The sequence below is a fragment of the Pteropus medius genome, unplaced genomic scaffold (assembly GCF_902729225.1).
Source record: "Pteropus medius unplaced genomic scaffold, Ma_sr-lr_union100, whole genome shotgun sequence".
NCBI lineage: Eukaryota > Metazoa > Chordata > Mammalia > Chiroptera > Pteropodidae > Pteropus > Pteropus medius.
In genome coordinates this window covers 13225830-13242416 of record NW_024349797.1, presented here as the reverse complement: position 1 = coordinate 13242416, position 16587 = coordinate 13225830, and positions in this window count along the sequence as shown.

Sequence of the window (16587 nt, the reverse complement as noted above, 5' to 3'; positions counted from 1 at the left end):
AAAGTGCTAATGTTTGTTAGAGCAGAGCTTCTCGGACATTGATGTGTGTATAAAAACATGTGGATGAAATACAGACTCCGCTTCTGTAGTCAGAGGGAGAGTCTGAGACTCTGAATTCCTCACAAATTCTCAGGTAATGGCAAAGCTGCTGGTCCATAGACCAAAACATGAGTCGCAAGCTGTTTGCCGGGCTGTCCATTACGGAGGCCACTGACCACACGTGGCCATTTAAATGAATTCATTTAAATTAGATAAAATTTAAAATCCAGTTTGTTAATTGCAGTAACCACATTTCAAGAACTAGTTGATAGTCACCTCTGCTAAAACCTGGGGGAGGAGGTAGGGAATTGGATAGAATGCCGTGAAAGTCATTTTGGGGACTCAAAAGAAGCTGTGGGTATGGTAGCCACTGGGCAAGCTTCTTTTCAGCTCAACTTTCTCTGCTTTTTAGAAAAATTATGTCTGGGACGATGGCTAGAGCCAACTCTATAGGATTGTGGGCTGTGTCTCACAAGAGGCTACTATCTCCACCCTTGTTGTTTTCTACTTCCCTTTTCTGTTTTTTTCTGAAGGCTGACCTTGATGTTCAGTGATGCCTCTTCTAGTTTGGATCAAAGTCCTGGAAGTAGAGAGGGAGGGAGAGTAGAGGAGGCTACCACTATAATGTAGAAGAGGCTCCTGTGGTTTCAATAGAGTCCCACGTTCGCCCACTCACACCAGAACTGAACGTTAGGTCCTGCCCTAACCACCCTGGCTCATAAAGATGGAGGCAGCTCCTGACAGGTAGGGGCTGCAACTGGCTGAAGCGACAAGGGAGAGAAGGAAAAGAAGCACCCTGAGAGGGGTAGCATCCATCAATGACACTTCCCCGTCCCCTTGGCCCTCAACTTACTCTCCCTCTCCTTTATTCCATTTGGATCCATTGCAGGCTCCTTCTCTCCTACTTATAGTCTATAAAGGCCAATATTTCAATGACGTGGCACCTAAATTGAGCCTGCATTTTTTTCACACTGCAGTTTGATTTTTAATAGCTTGATTAACTAAGACAGCCAACTCAGGTGAATCACCTTACTCGTAAGGACTCTACGACGCATCAGCTAATCCCTGACAGCTCCACTTCCGACATCCTTCCAGGATCTGCTTGCCCTTCCCTGACTCCACTGCTATCACCATGATCCAAGCCACCACCGTGATCCGAGCCGCCGCCATCTCTCACCTAGATCCCATGGTCCACTCCACCTTGTGATTCCCCCCTTGGCCTCTGACAGCCAGAATGAGACTTTAAAACTCAGGTTAGATCATGCCATTCCTCTTCTCAGAACCCTCAGATCACTTTCTACTTAGAGAGAATCTAAACTCTTTACCATGACCTTCAAGACCCTGCGTGCACTGGCCCCTGGGGCTTCTCTCTGCCCCCATCTTGCTGGCCTTTTCCTCTCCTGCCTTCGTCAGCTCAGGCTGCCATAACAAAATACCACACGCGGTGTAGCTTAAACAACGAAAATTTATTTTCTCACAGTTCTAGAGGCTAGAAGTCCAAGATCAATTTCTTAGCAGGTTTGGTTTCTTCTGAGGCCTCTTTCCTTGGCTTGTAGACAGCTAGCTGCCTTCTCCCTACGCCTTCACATGGCTGCCTCTCTGTGCATACGCTTGTCCAAATTGTCTCTTCTTATAAAAACACCAGTCATGTTGGATTATGGGTCATTGCTGGCCTTGTCTTTTCTTCTAAACAGCTGAACAATTTTGGCTCACTTACTTAATCTTCCTATGCCTCCATTTCCTCTCCTGTAACACAAAGAGATTGGACTGAAATCATTAGATTTTTTTTTAAAGCAAGGCAACCCTTGGTTGACCTCACAGAAAGCAAGGACTTTGTCAGCTTATAATCCGTTATTTTTTAAATTTTTTATGCCTACAGTACCTGGTCTTCCTAGGTGGTCTCCCATCCAAGTACTAACCAGGCCCGACCCTGCTTAGCTTCCAAGATCAGACGAGATCGGGCTAGCTTGGCCGTAGACTGAAATCATTAGATTTCAAACAGTTTTACTGCAACTTACATTAAGAAATATATTTTACATCATTGCCCATTACTTATATCTATCTGCATGTATATAGGAAACTAAAACTAAGCTTCATGAAATAAGACCCCTGAGAAACACAATGTACTCTGATTTTTTCTATTTATTTTATTTACTTTTAAAAATATTCTTGGTAATTATAAAGGAACGAATGTGTAAATTCCTCCAAAATTCATATGTTGAAATCTTAACCACCAACATGATGGTATTTGAAGATGGAGATATCTGAGAGATGATTTGGTCATGTGGATCAAACCCTTGTGACTGGGATAAGTTTATAAAAGAGACCCCGGGGAGCTCTCACACTCACTCCTTTCTGCCAAACGAGGATACAGTGAGAAGTCGGCATCTGCAACCCAGACGGTTCTCACCAGAGCACAACCACGCTCGCACTCTGGTCTCATACTTCCAGCCTCTAGAATTACAAGGAATAAATTTCTGTTGTTTAAGCTGCCCGGTCTCTGTCTTTGTTTTAGCCTGGACAGACTAACACAGTGGTTTACTGCATCAATCTCACAACCCAAGTATTTGGGCAAACAACATCAGCTTCCTGAGTCTCAGTTTCATCACCTGTAAAATGTGAGAAATAATACTTCTTCTATAAGGTTACTGATAGAATTAAGTAAGGATTTATTCTAGCTCCAGATTTAGCCCAGGGTTGGTGCTAGCTTTCTCCCTAGAACCTGACCAGCAGAACTAGATCATACTGAGGCAGGACAGGACAAATTTCCCCGAGTTGGTGGGGAGACCAAGCCTGCACTGAGAGAAGAGTGTCCTTTGGTGGAGAATGTAGAAAGAATTCAACACATATGCCAAAGTTAGAGTCAAAAGGAAAGTTTATTAGAAAAGGGGTAACGCTCCACAGACAGAGTGTGGTCTCCTCTCAGGCAGAGAGTGAGGGACAGAGAGAGGGAAAAAGTAAAGGCACTGAGAGGGACCCTGAGAGTTCAGGGAATTTAGTTTATATGTCATTCTTTAGTTCTCATTTCCTTTGATACAGACATACAGTGAGGAAGAGGAAGAGTATGTAGCATGAAAAGGTAAGAATATGTGGAGTGAACGGCCTGCTGCCAGTTCTCAGCCTTTAATCCATAGGTTCCCCATGGTTTTAGCCATAGGGAATGACTCTTGGTTCCTTTTCCCCCTTCACAGGTGGGGGAATGGGTTGTGAGGATCCCAACAGAAACCTTCCTTTGTTCTGAAGGCGTCCTCCTGGCCTGGCCGCAGGGCTGATTGGCACATTGCAGTCTCTCAATGTAGTTTGATTAATATTTTAATTCTCTTACCTACTCCCTACATTAATACCTAGTACTGCACTTACATTAAAAATAAAGAATAGGGTATGAACATGGTCTGGGGAGGAGAGGGGAATGTGAACTATTTATAATACAAGAATACCAGCTCTGCCAAGTAGTTCAAAACCTCTCTTTCGGTTGTCAGAAACTCAATGTACATACTCCCGTGGCATTATACACACTGGGGGGTCTGAGGGTGAATGGAAAACAGCTCATATTGGAAAAGCGTGTAATACCATCAAGCAGTGTGTAGGGTGTAAGTGTAAGTGAGAGAGTAGACTCATTTTAAATGCCTATGCAGCATCCCACTGGAGTATTTTACAGTCAAATGTCTTTACAAGCTTCTAGTTGCCAAATACCTACCTTCTATTTTAAAGCAATGTTATTTCAATAGTTTTGCTCTCCACGAGGTTGCGAGTAAATTGGATTTTTGTAAATCAGCTATAATGCCCCCACTGGCTTAAATTATAACTTGTAGAGGTTTGGTTTTTAACTCCTGATTCATTTTCAACACTAACCCTTAATTGAAAGTATCCTTGCTTCCTCTACCCTGCCTGCATCAGTCAGAGTTCTTGGTTGAGAAAAATAGAAGGCATCCTAGCAGTTTACACAGAAAAGGGATTTATTAAAGGATATGAGGTCACTTACAGAAATTCTTGGAGGGCTAGAGTTTGACTAAGAGTCAATGAACATGTTAGCCAAGCAGTAGGGCAGTCCCAGCAAAGACATGGTCACTGTCACTAGATACAGATACTGTGGCTCATACCCACATTCTGGATGCCAGACCTCTTTCTCCTCTGTTATTGAAAGCTGGATGTCTTGGTTGCCCTATCATCTGAAACTGGATTCTGGGAAACAGCTGCTTCCTCATATTACTTTCTTTCCAATTAAAGTGCACATGGGTGCATCTGATTGGAGATGTCAAAATCACATGCCTACACCCTAGCTGCAAGGGAGTCTGGGAAAGGAAGGCTGGCTTCCACCTTGGTCATAGGGAGGAAAGAATTTTGTTTTGGGAAAGTCTCTCCCACCCCCCAAAAAGAAAAAGAAAATACTAGATGGTCATAAACCTGACCATTATCTGCTATACACCATCTTTATACAACCCCTGTAAGGGTAAGCAAAGTTCTCCACAGTGAAAACGGAGACTTAATATTCGCTTACCATGAAACTGGCAATGTGTCCAATGCTTTGTGGAAGTTTACCATGAAACTGGCAATGTGTCCAGTGCTTTGTGGAAGTTTACACAGAACTTACTGTTGGAAGGAGTTTATAATTTAGTTGAAAATAGACAACTGGATGATAACGAAGGATGGTAAGTGACAGTAGAGTAAAGCTTTGACATTCAGAAGAACAACAATTAGAGAGACCTTTGGAGTCCCCAAATTTTCAAATGCAGATAATGTGTTCATAGAAAATTATATGTTTCCTGGGCATATCCTCATTGCCTTTTCAATTTTCACTTATATTTTCTCTTTAATCTGCTACCATTTTTAAATGAAGAAACAGAGTTCGTTTCGTTTTCTGAGAATATGTGAAACAATGACCAGAGATCCACAAAGCAAGTTGAGACAAGAATGCTGGACATCCAGCTAAGCCCACTCAGATCCATAGGTAGAGTCACTCAGGATCAAATAAGTGTGCTTAAAAATCAGTGAAAGAAGGTTAGGGAAGGTTCAATAGAGAAAGCAAAAAATCCAAACTCCTTTCCACAGATTATAGGAAATTGTATAATCTTATCAATTCTCTGACCTCACCTGTATTATTCTCTCCTTCATTCACTATGCTTCAGCCACTCTGGGCTTCTCTCTGTTCCTCTAATGCACTAACTTTTCCTGCCTCTAGGCCTTAGTACTTGCTGTTCTCTCTACCTGGAATGATCTACTCTCCTGATCTTTGCATGGCTAGTTCCTACTCTCATTCAAGTCTCAGATGAAATCTCTCTGCAAGGGAACCCTCTGAGCACCAGGGCAAATGGCCACCTCGTCCCTCTGCTCTTTAGCACATCTTGTTTTATTTCTTTAAAAGTACTTACGGCCTTTAGACTGTGCTCTGTAAAACTGTGCAACCAACTGGGGCTCAACTCGGCTCCTAGCCCTGCCTCTTCTTCCTCCTGGAACCCTATGCTCTGCTGGCAATGAGCCCCACCTTGCTGTGAGCACAGCAGGACACAAACCCAAAGCAAGGCTGGAAAATTAAAAGAGTACTTACCATTATCAGCAGTTACCTAATTTATTTGTTTCCAATTAATTGTTGATTTTCTCCTGGAACATAAGATCCATGAGCAGGAATCTTGTCTGACCAGCTCACTGCATCCAAGACAGTGTGTGGTGTTGGGTACTCAATAATTATGGACTAAATGAATAAGTTAAATCTTTTTTTAATTAAATTTATTGAGGTGACAGTGGTTAATAAAATCATATAGGTTTCAAGTGTACAATTCAATACTACGTTACCAGGGGGAAAGGAGGTGTTGAGCGGGGTAGATGAGGATAAAGGCAGTCAAACATATGATGATGGAAGGAAATTGAACTGGATGGCGAATGAGTTCAATCTTAAAGTATAAATAAGATTTTGTAAAGAAGGAAAGTGGGAACAGGCATTGTAGTCCGAGAGAATGGAAGAGCCCATGCAATCGGCACTGAGGAATAAAACAGCTTGACACTTTGTGGAAGAGGCCAAAGGTAGGCAGGCTCAGGAGGCCATGTGTGCTAAGCTTAAGAGTGGGAACTTATTCCTGCAGGGAGTGAGGAGTGATTGAAAGGTTCTAACCAAAGGTGAAAGGAAATATACTGAGATGGGAGTACGAGGTATGTAGACTAATCTGCAGAGATAAAGATGATGTGGGGTGGTTACTTAACGTTAGGCTGAAGACTCGGTGTTGGATCAGCCACGGGCACTTTTAAAAACCCATCATTAGATGGGCTTGGCAAACACTGTGTAAGACGATTGGGGTAAGGAGAACTACAGTCAGGGAGACGAGTTAGCGGTTTTCTATATCCCAGACAATATGTCACTAGCATCTAAACAAAGCTGGCATAATTAAAAAATAAGTAGCCAAGAGACATTATAAAGACTCAAAAATTGTTTGTGACAGATTGGCTTTGGGGGTCAAAAGAAACCGTCGGTTACTGAGGAGAGCCCTCTTCCGGATCACAGATTGCCAACTTCTGGTTGTGTCCTCGCGTGTCAGAAAGAGGGCTGGAGAGCTCTCTGAGGTCTTTTTATAAGGGCACTAATCTGATTTATGAGGGTTCCATCCTCACAACCTAATAATTCCCTCCCAAAGACCCCACCTCCTAATACTGTCACAATGGGATTAGGGTTTCAACAAATGGACTTGGGGGACGTGAACATTCAGTTCATTGCATTGGCCTTGACCTTCTTTTTCCTCCCCTGGCTCCTACCTGTGCTTTGAGTCTGCTTCCCCAGCCATCTCACCGTTTCTGTGGCCTTGCTCCTGTCCTTCTGGACAGACTTGATTTCTATTGTTCATAACTAGATATCCTGTTGGCTTAGCACCTAGTCAAGAGACTTACAAAACAAGACTGAAAACAAAAACAAATGATATTTAACTGTTACCTGAAGAATTTGAAGTAATGGAAATAGAGATAAACTTTCTTCCAAGTATATAGTATTTGCAACTACACTTCGAAAGGCTCCCAAGCAAAAATCTCTGTATTCAGAATGAACATTAACAACAAACAGCTGGAAGAGTAGTAAAATGCCAGCCCATCCTGCTCCAGTATTCCCCATATTCCTGTGGTTTAAACCAGAGTCACAATATCCAAGTCATTGTGTAGAATTAATATGAACATATGCCCAAGAAACAGCTGAGATTTAATTCAAAAGTCATAGGAGGCCCCTAGAGAGAAAAGCTGGGCTGTTACATAGCAGTTATAAGAGACAAATTACTACAGAAGTAAAAAAATATGTAAGTGCTTAATTGGTGCAGCATGTGATGGAACATGTCCTCTAGGATTTAATAAAGTTTAGATTACCTGAATCAAATTGTGAGGCCATTTGCAAAATCAAGTTACTAGATAGCTCTCTCTACTGACTCATGTTACCAGGAAGTGCTATAGCACCAACACTGCCTGCATCATCCCTGAAAGGTGCTCCCTTTGTCAGGAAGCAAAGCTCTGGGCAAACCTATCGCATGTTATATAAAACATCATGGTTTGTGGCGATGCCTCTAGCAGTGAGAGAAAAGAAGAAATTTAGTGAACATAATAGAAAAGCGGGGGGAGATGGAAGTGGAAGAGGGTTATGATACTGTACCCCAGAATCTGACCATTTCTCATCACCTACTGCTCCATCTCTTACCTGGGTTTCTGCCATCGTTTGCTAATGTGTCTCATTTTCACTCTTAATCCCTATGGTCTATTCTCATCACAGCAGCCAGAGTGATCCTTTTAAAATCTAAGTCAGATCATGTTCCTAATCGAAACTCTCCAATGACTTCCCACCTCACTCAGAAAAAAAGCAGTCCTTTCATGGTTTACCACACTCTAGTGAGCTGTCAATACCCCCCTCCACAAATGTACTCACACACTCACACATGCGCACACACACCCATAGACACACACACATACACACATACAGACACACATGCGCGCGCGCACACACACACACACCTCTCTGCTCTCTGACCTCACCTTGTGCCACTCACCCCCTTTCTCGGCTCCAGCCACTCTCCCCCTTTCTCTGGCTTGATGGTCATTGAACAATTCCAAGCACGTTCTCATCTCAGGGCCTTTGCTTGAGCTGTTCCCTTTGCCTGGAACACTCTTCCCCAAGACATCCACACAGCTTACTCCCTGGACCTGCCTTGCGTCTGTGCTCAAACGTCACCTTCTCCACAAGACCCACCCCATTCTATTAGAATCGTTGCCCTGCCTGCATATGCCTGACCCCTATCCTCAAGTTCTATTTCCCCCGGCATGTGTCCTCTCCTAATACACTATATACTTACCTATTGTTATATTTATTGATTATCGTCTGTCTCCCCTCCTAGAACATAAGCCACATAATCACAAGGACTTTTGTGTGTTTTTCCACTACCGTATCCCCACAGCCTAGAACAGCACTTAGCATTTAGTAGATGCTCGATAAATATTTGTTGAAGAAACGAATGAACATCTCAGGGGAGAAATATGTCTGGGCAGAAATAGAGAAAGTCTTCCTGAGTTTCTAAAACATAAAACCTCTGGGCAATAGAAAGGTTAGGGTGCAGACCAAATGTTTAGAAGAAACTTGAAAGGGAGAAGGATTCTTTCCTACCCATATACTAGAAAAATATTTGAGAGCATGGAAGGAAAATGATGAAAGCGGAGAGTGTGATGAGTTCTGGAGGGTGAAATCTATGTCTTACATCATGAAGGAGCCCCAGGGGTCTTTCAAGACCCCAGAGTGGGGCTGCTTGGGTGCTGGGTCAGTGCAGACAGGATCCAGAATAGCATCTCAGAGATGTATGCACTCCGAGAGGGAGCAGAGCAGCAGAGAGAGGTACAGGACCAAAGATGGCCCATGGACAGAAAGGAAGGAGGTCTCAGTGACAACCTGTGTGCCCAGATGTCCCCTGCCAAAACCTGGCAGTATATAAGCAACCCCTCCCCCCAAAACCGTCACATAACCCGGAGTAAGTGGAGTGATTCCTAAAGACTGATTATATTTTCCCACTACCCCACTGGGATAAAGGTAGAAACCATAACTAAGTTATGTAAAAATAAAATTCTCTTTCTTGCATGCCGTAGTTCCAACCTGCCTCACTTTATGTCAAAGCAATCACTAATATTTTAAAGAATTTTAAAGACATTTTGGTCATGTGCCAGACAGACTAACTTTGTCCCCAGGAGTCTGGGATGGGCACTTTGTGTCCTCTGCTGACCTTGTGTTCACTTCTGTAGGGAAATTAGAAGAACATCAGGCAACTGCACACAGCTGAGTAATTGCTATGGCAACCGAAGACCCATCACCTGAGCTTATTCGAAACTGCTTTATCAGGAGTGAACTGCAGACAATCTCAGAAAATGGAAGATGGAAAATTTATGTTCTCTCTCTTTTCTCATGTTCGGAGTTCTAAAAGTGGCCCATCCCTTCTCCTCCTAAAATTATTCTGAATGCCTTTTAATTTTTTTCTCTGACTTACCATCTGATTCATGGATCCTCCCACTTGATGAGGTGAGGGGTTGGGATAGAATTAGCACATAGCAGTTCCCCGAGGGATCACCCCCTGTGTCACATGTTGGCAAGGCTGGCAGAATGACGGTGTGTCCCTGAAGAGGCCACCTGGGGGCAGGCACATCTCTGGTCTGTTGAAGGAGATCCATGACCCTGTCACTCTATTGTCTAGAGGAAACCGAAACCAAGATAGAAAAGTTGTCATATCAGGCTGTTTCCGGACTTGGAGTTGTGTTAATAAATAAATGATGACTTACTGTCCGATCTTAGTGGGGGTTTTTTTTCCCCTTCTGCTCTATCATTTGAAGTAGAAGACAGTAAACATGAAATCATGTAGAATACAATTAAGGTGATGGGTTCTTTGGTTGCTATGGTGACTACTCTGCTGTGAGTCAATATTTCTTCTAAAAACAGTTCTACCACCTTAATAAGCCTAAGAATCAACTACAGAGCATGTCTAATGTTTATTCCCGAGATGCTTTCCCAGGATCTGATTTCAGAGGGGATGGATATAAAGCCCAGGAGTTTATGTTTTAAACAACCACCCCCTCACCAAGCAGATTCCCCCTCACTCTATGAGAAACACAGTACACCCAGAAGCTTTCTTCATGAGTAAGGTTAGACTCTATTGGTATAGGTTCAGTGAATGCCAATGAGTACCAGCTCACTCTGGAGTAGGAAGACCTAGCTGCAATAGGGTCTGCTACTTATATGCCCTTGGTCTAGTTACATGACCTCAGTTTTCTCATCTATATTTCCTTTATGCAGGGGATACCTAGAATGCTTATGAATGAATAACTGATATGAAATTACTAGCTCCTGAATATCAAATATATGCACAGGCAAGCAAAGAAAGCTCATTCCAGGCTGGCTTATATTAAAATAGACATTACTTTTTCAGAAACCTTGAAATAGTGACATCCATCCTCATGAGAAAGGTAGCCCAGTATCCTAGCTGGAAGTTGAGATTGCAGAAGATATGGATTTTCTATCTCCTGGTCTATAGGGCTGTTGTAATGAGAAGTAATATGGGTTTTATGGAAACTTTTGTTACTTTGCCTTAAGGGTTTATAGATATACATTTTGGTGTGGAAGATGTAAAATCATTATATATATATATATATGTTTATATAGGGCTTCAGAGCAGTGGATTGAATTGAATGAATTGTTGGAATTTCATTAAATCTATTGCTAATTATCCTTTGAAAAAGAATAACCTTATTGGTCAGTTATAGAAAAAATTATGGGTTTCAAACAGCCAAAAACTATTGAATCATGAAATTCTACCTTGGAAAAGACCTAAGAGATCCTTCATTCTTATTCATTTTATTCCCAGATTCTGTCTGTCAAACTTAGGCAAAATCCTCAAAACTGCCTAAATTGTTGTATTGTACTGGAGTTTCATCGTGCTGACTATAATTTGAAACAGGTTCACAAGGATTCAAATGTCTTTGTCATTCAGGTTGTACTTATTTATTTTTTCATATTTGGGTTTGACTTCTACAAGTACATTTCAAATTCCATTTCGATTTTTTGTCTTGTTTTGCTTTAGAGAATGAAGTCAGATCAAGGGGGTTGTTTGAAATAACAGAAAAACAAGCTGATATCAAGACTGTAGCACAAAGGAAAAAAATCTAAGGGATAATAAGGCTGTCTGAGTCAGCTGGGGCTGCTATAACAAAATACCATAGGCTGTGTAGCTTAAAAAAACAGACGTTTATTTCTCAGCTCTTAAGACTGAGAAGTCCAAGATCAGGGTGCCAGCAGATTCCATTACCGGTGAGAACCCTCTGCCCGGATCTCATAGGGCCACTGCCTCGCTGTGTCCTTACGTGGCAGAGAGAAAGAGCTCTGGTCTGTCTTCCTCACGTGAGACGTCAGTGGGAAAGAGTGAACATTCCATGCAAGCTCTTCCGGCTTCAAAATGCTATGACTCCGTGATCAGCTGATGCCTGGCTGCTGGTGGGCGCTGCAAAAATGTAGGAGAATGAGTGAATACACGAGTTAGGTGCCTATGGAGAGAAAGAAGTCTCCGGGCCTCTGGAACTCCCCAGACCTTTATTAAAAGACACACTTTTGAGATGAAAGATATCATCCAGTTGCGAAGCACACCATTGAGGTATATGTACAAAACGGTTTTAGTGGAAGATGTTTCAACATTTTTCTTTTTAGCAATTGTCGTTTACGTAAACCCAAAAGGCAACACAGTTTCCTGAATATCTGATAAAGCTTATTGTTTCTTTTTTCTCGACCTTTCCACAATGCCTACTGGGACCCTGGCTAAGGAATCATCTCAGGTTAGTACATTTGAGTGTCATCTTCCCTGTATTTCATGTTGATCTTGTCTGACTCTTTCTATGAATCTCATACAAATTCTGACATTTCCCTTTTAACTCTGAGCTCAATGCCTAGCTATTTTATATCAACATTCCATGCTTTAGTTAGCTCAGCTTGAAGCAAAGCTATGTCATCTTCAGATGAGCTTTCCCACAGTTTTCTGAGAAAATAACCGTAAGAAATATGCCTGACATGGTTTTTGAGTTAGACTGAAGGAGAGACACACATTCTAACATTGTGCCGGGTACACGGCCTACCTTCAGTAAGAGATCGTTGAATAAATAAATAACTGTCATCCAAATATTCTTCCCAAGACAAACCTTTCCCTATCACCTGTTAACATCCCTTTGTTTGCCAGCTATTCTGCAGATCTTTGAGGCCATGTGTTCACCACAGACAGAAGCGCGAGCCCCAATTCTATACTAGTTCTGCCATATACATAACAGGCTTTATTCCTCCCAGCAGGCTTTCGCTACTCCCACGTGGACTTCGATGTGAACATGGCCCCTGGCAGGCCGTGTAGTCTTCCTTTGAGTCAGAGCTCTTTAACGGGAACACACAAAGGAGGGTGAGGTGGAGGCTCATTCTTCCAGGCCCTGCAGGGTGTTTGGCCAGTGCTTTTCCAAGTTATAGAAAGGAACTTCAGTCTTTTATTAGAATACATTTCCTGGCATGGCGTTCTACCCCACACAATCTACCAAGACTTTTACTCCCCGGATTACCTTAAAATCCTCTATCAGTGAGGGCCAGCCCAGGAAAGGTGATGGTAAATGACAGACTTCATTCAGAGAATGAGACCATTGTAACTCACCACTAGAGGGGGTTGAATAGTGTCCTGCAAATATCTGTGTCCATCCAGAATCTCAGAATATGACCTTACTTGGAAAAAGGTCTTTGCAGATGTAACTAGGTAATATGGGGTAATATTGTCTTAGATTGGGCCCTAAACCCAATGACTGGTGTCCTTATAAGAAGAGGAGAGGACATATGCAGACACACAGAAAAGGAAGCCACATTACGACAAAGGTGGAGACTGGAGTGACACAGCTACAAGCCAAGGACTGCCAGCCACTCGGAAGAGGCCTCGGAGGGAGCATCACCCTGCCGAGAGCTTGATTTTGGATGTCTATCTTCCGGCACTGCTGGATCCCCAAAGGGAAATTATATTAAGGTAAGATAATACTGTTCTGGATTTTGTACCATGATGCCATAGGTCATCAAAGTCTTGGGCCATTATGGAGAAAGAGAAGAAAAGAGAAAATCAAGCACACATGGGCCCAATAGTAAAGCACTGAGCTAGATGTTTGACACGTATATGTACATAATTTTATTTAATTCCCAGATCAAAAGCCTGTGAGATGGTGTATCAGTTAAGAAGAAAGTAGACATAGTAACTAATAAAATAAACAAAATAGATAAAATGATTTGTATATTAGAGGAGGAGACAAATCTGATATCTCTCATGTAGAGGATATACTTGTTTATATCCATGAAACACATACCAAATGTAAGGTAATTCCCTTTGAGATTTTATAACCAAATGTCACTAGTCTCAAGAAGGATGGCGAAGAAAGAAATTGGTAATCATATAGGTAAATCTAAACAAGCAACAAAAGTAACAAATGATTATATTAGATAAAAATACTGGGCACATAACATGTTAACATGTTAAGATTGGAGGGTTTTGAATGATGCAGGGAAGGGAGGAAATATTAAATTAAATATAGACTTACATTGCCTATATCTCTTAATAGTAAGAATAACTACTAAAAGGACACAGAAAGAGATTGTAAACCCTCCACATCAGTAGAGAGAAGCTGAAGGGGATGTCGTCTGACTCTTCGGCAGGCCACCTCGACCAAGCTGTACCTTTCGGTTCTAGTGCACACCACGATGAGAGAGAACCAGCTTAGCACTGCCCAGCCAATGGATTCGCTACTCTTGGTTCCACTAGCTGTGGCAGGAGGGTCAGAGGCAGGGACTTGCTTAAACAGTGACTGTGGATACGGGGCAGATACTTTCTAGAGAGATGATGGGCTCTGCCAGCACCATAAAAAATATGTCTATTCCATGTGGTAGAATGATGCAGCTAATATGAGACGTCATGACTCTGAAGGTTGTCTCGGTATTAAAAGTAAACACTAGAGATTTTGATTTCCCAAACGGTATCAACAGCACAACTTTCAGGATCAAATTAACTTGCAATTAAAAAAAAAAAAGAATATGATTGTCTCCATCATATATAAACCTACACACACACACACGGATGCACAAAGAAAACAACTCCACAGAACCCCAAAGGTGCAATCTATGTGGCACCATGTGGGCAGGAATGGATGTGTGAGCAAAGCCAGCATGGAAAGTGTCTCCAAACACTTATTCATCCTCCCACCACCTCCCCAAAACCATTGTGATGAGTTTACAGCTTTGAAAATATAATTAACACTTTTACTCATGGGAGAGTAGATCCTGAGAATTTTAAAAGGACATATTAGAAACAGAATCACGTCTCAATGAGCAACAGTTTACCCGAAGGATAAACGAAGTATAACCACTATTTTCTCGTCTCCTAGGAAATGGAAACCAACATAGGCTTAGGTCAACCTTTCTTTGAATCCTGCTGTCATTGTCCCATCCTTCCACCAAATTTGAAAATTAAACCCCACCAAGTACAGGTCCAAGCAATACCGCAATGAAAGCCCAGAAAGACTATTTGAATAAATAAGACCTATAACTTTCTGGATCTCTACTATAACTTCACCAGCACGCTCAGGGCTTTGGGATGTCGAGAGCAGCGTTCCTGCCAAGGATGCTGCTTTCATGGTGTGAATTGAGGGACGCTGTGACGTTCTCTTTATGCTCAAATATCTCTCCTCTAGGTCTGCCACGATGCCTGAGATCCTCCGTGAAATTACATGTATTTTACTTAGGAGGAAGAAACACATAAAACTGTCCATGTTAGACAGCAATTCGGCGTCATCTTAAGGGAAGACGACACAGAGCTGGGAGATTTGGGTGAAGGGACACAGAGGTCCAGGACAAGAGATGCTACTGAGTCAGTCAGGGGAGGGCTCTGAGCCCTGAGCACAGAGAAAGGAGGCTGGGGGATGCGGGGAGGGAGGGAAAGAGGCGGAGAGAAGAAGGCGCTAAACAACGCAAACTTCGTCCACTTAATTCTTCTCCCTCGAACTGAGCAAACAGGACAGAGTGTGAGCCCTGCTGGGGGAACCACGGGCTAAACTACAGACCTTCGCCCTGGAACAGCTGTTTTATGTGAAGATGTGAGGAATATATTACTTTTATATTAAAACAAATACAGACTTGCTTTGGGGTTAATTGCAACATCCACATGGCTATTTTCAAGAGAAAAACAATAGGAGGCTCCAACTTAAAATTTGTGCTTACAGTGGACTTCTTGGGCGGTGATCCTGACTCATTTTCTCAGCTGAGTCACCTCGCCTGCTCAGGCAAGTGAGCATCACTGCACACCGGGAACAGTGGCTTGCGAATGAGCTTCGTGGATAGGAAACTAAGGAAACTTGTTCCGGGAAGGTCACTGTCAAAAACATAGTACAGTAGTAAGAACACATGTTCTTCTCAATCGAAGTTCTTGAGAAATTTTTTTCTGGCTGAAATCCTATTGGGAACTATCAAACCATAATATGGCCTCTGTACGCTTGGACATGTCACAATGCAGCGTCTGTAACGCAGCCCGTTTCTGTCAGAGCTGTTTGGGACCTTCTGCTTCCTTTACAGCTGACAGGCATCCTCCGTGCTTATCTAGCGAAATGTACCTAAGACGTGCTCGCTGCTACCGGAGACGACTGTGCTTCCAGCTACAGTCTCCTTTGCCTGGAAAGTTGAATACTCAGCTTTGCCTTCCAGTTAGCGTCTGTATTAGTGGCAGGCTGCGTGCTAGGGAAAGTGGAGAGGTGCTGGTGTCGCGTGGATGAGAAGACCTGTATTTTAGTCTCTAATCTGTCCTTTCCCAGCTGTGTGACTGTGGGTGGATCATTTTATCTCCCCAATTTCTGTTTTTCTCATCTGTAAGGTGGGCATACAAACTGCGAGACTACTAGCCCACAGGGTTCCTGAGCGAACTGGAGATCATGAAAGCACAGTGTGACTGCTAGAACTCATGGGAACATAGGACCTGTTCTGACAGGGCACAGCTCATTGTTCCTTGTCACATCTCGATGTTTCTCTAACTTGTGGGGAGTCATTACTTCGTCTTCTATTTTTGCTAGTTTATCTATTCTTAACTGGCTGACAGAAGATAGCGCAACAAGATGCTGGCAGTCCCAGCATTTACGATCTGGGTAACTTTGTGCAAGTTATGTAACCTTTCTGAGGTCATCACCAGGAAAATGGGAATCGTAATAGCTAACACGTGGAGTTGCAAAGATTACAAGCAGCAGGCACTTGATACACAATACTTGCTTGTTATTATGATGTTCTCTCTCCCCACTTCTCTTCACAAGTATTTCGTGAAGGTCTCAAAAGACAGCCTGGATCTTCCAGTTTAAAGGCCCTCTCTCTTAAAGATCCTTGGACGCCTCGCCTTGGCACTATACTGGATGCCTTGCATTCGAGTTGTATTAATAGGTGTAGGGCTATTTAAGTTACCTGTGTCTCCTTGAGGGAGCTTCCATAGTTTGTGTCTTTGAGGCATTTAGAGGTGAAAGTGCTCTTAG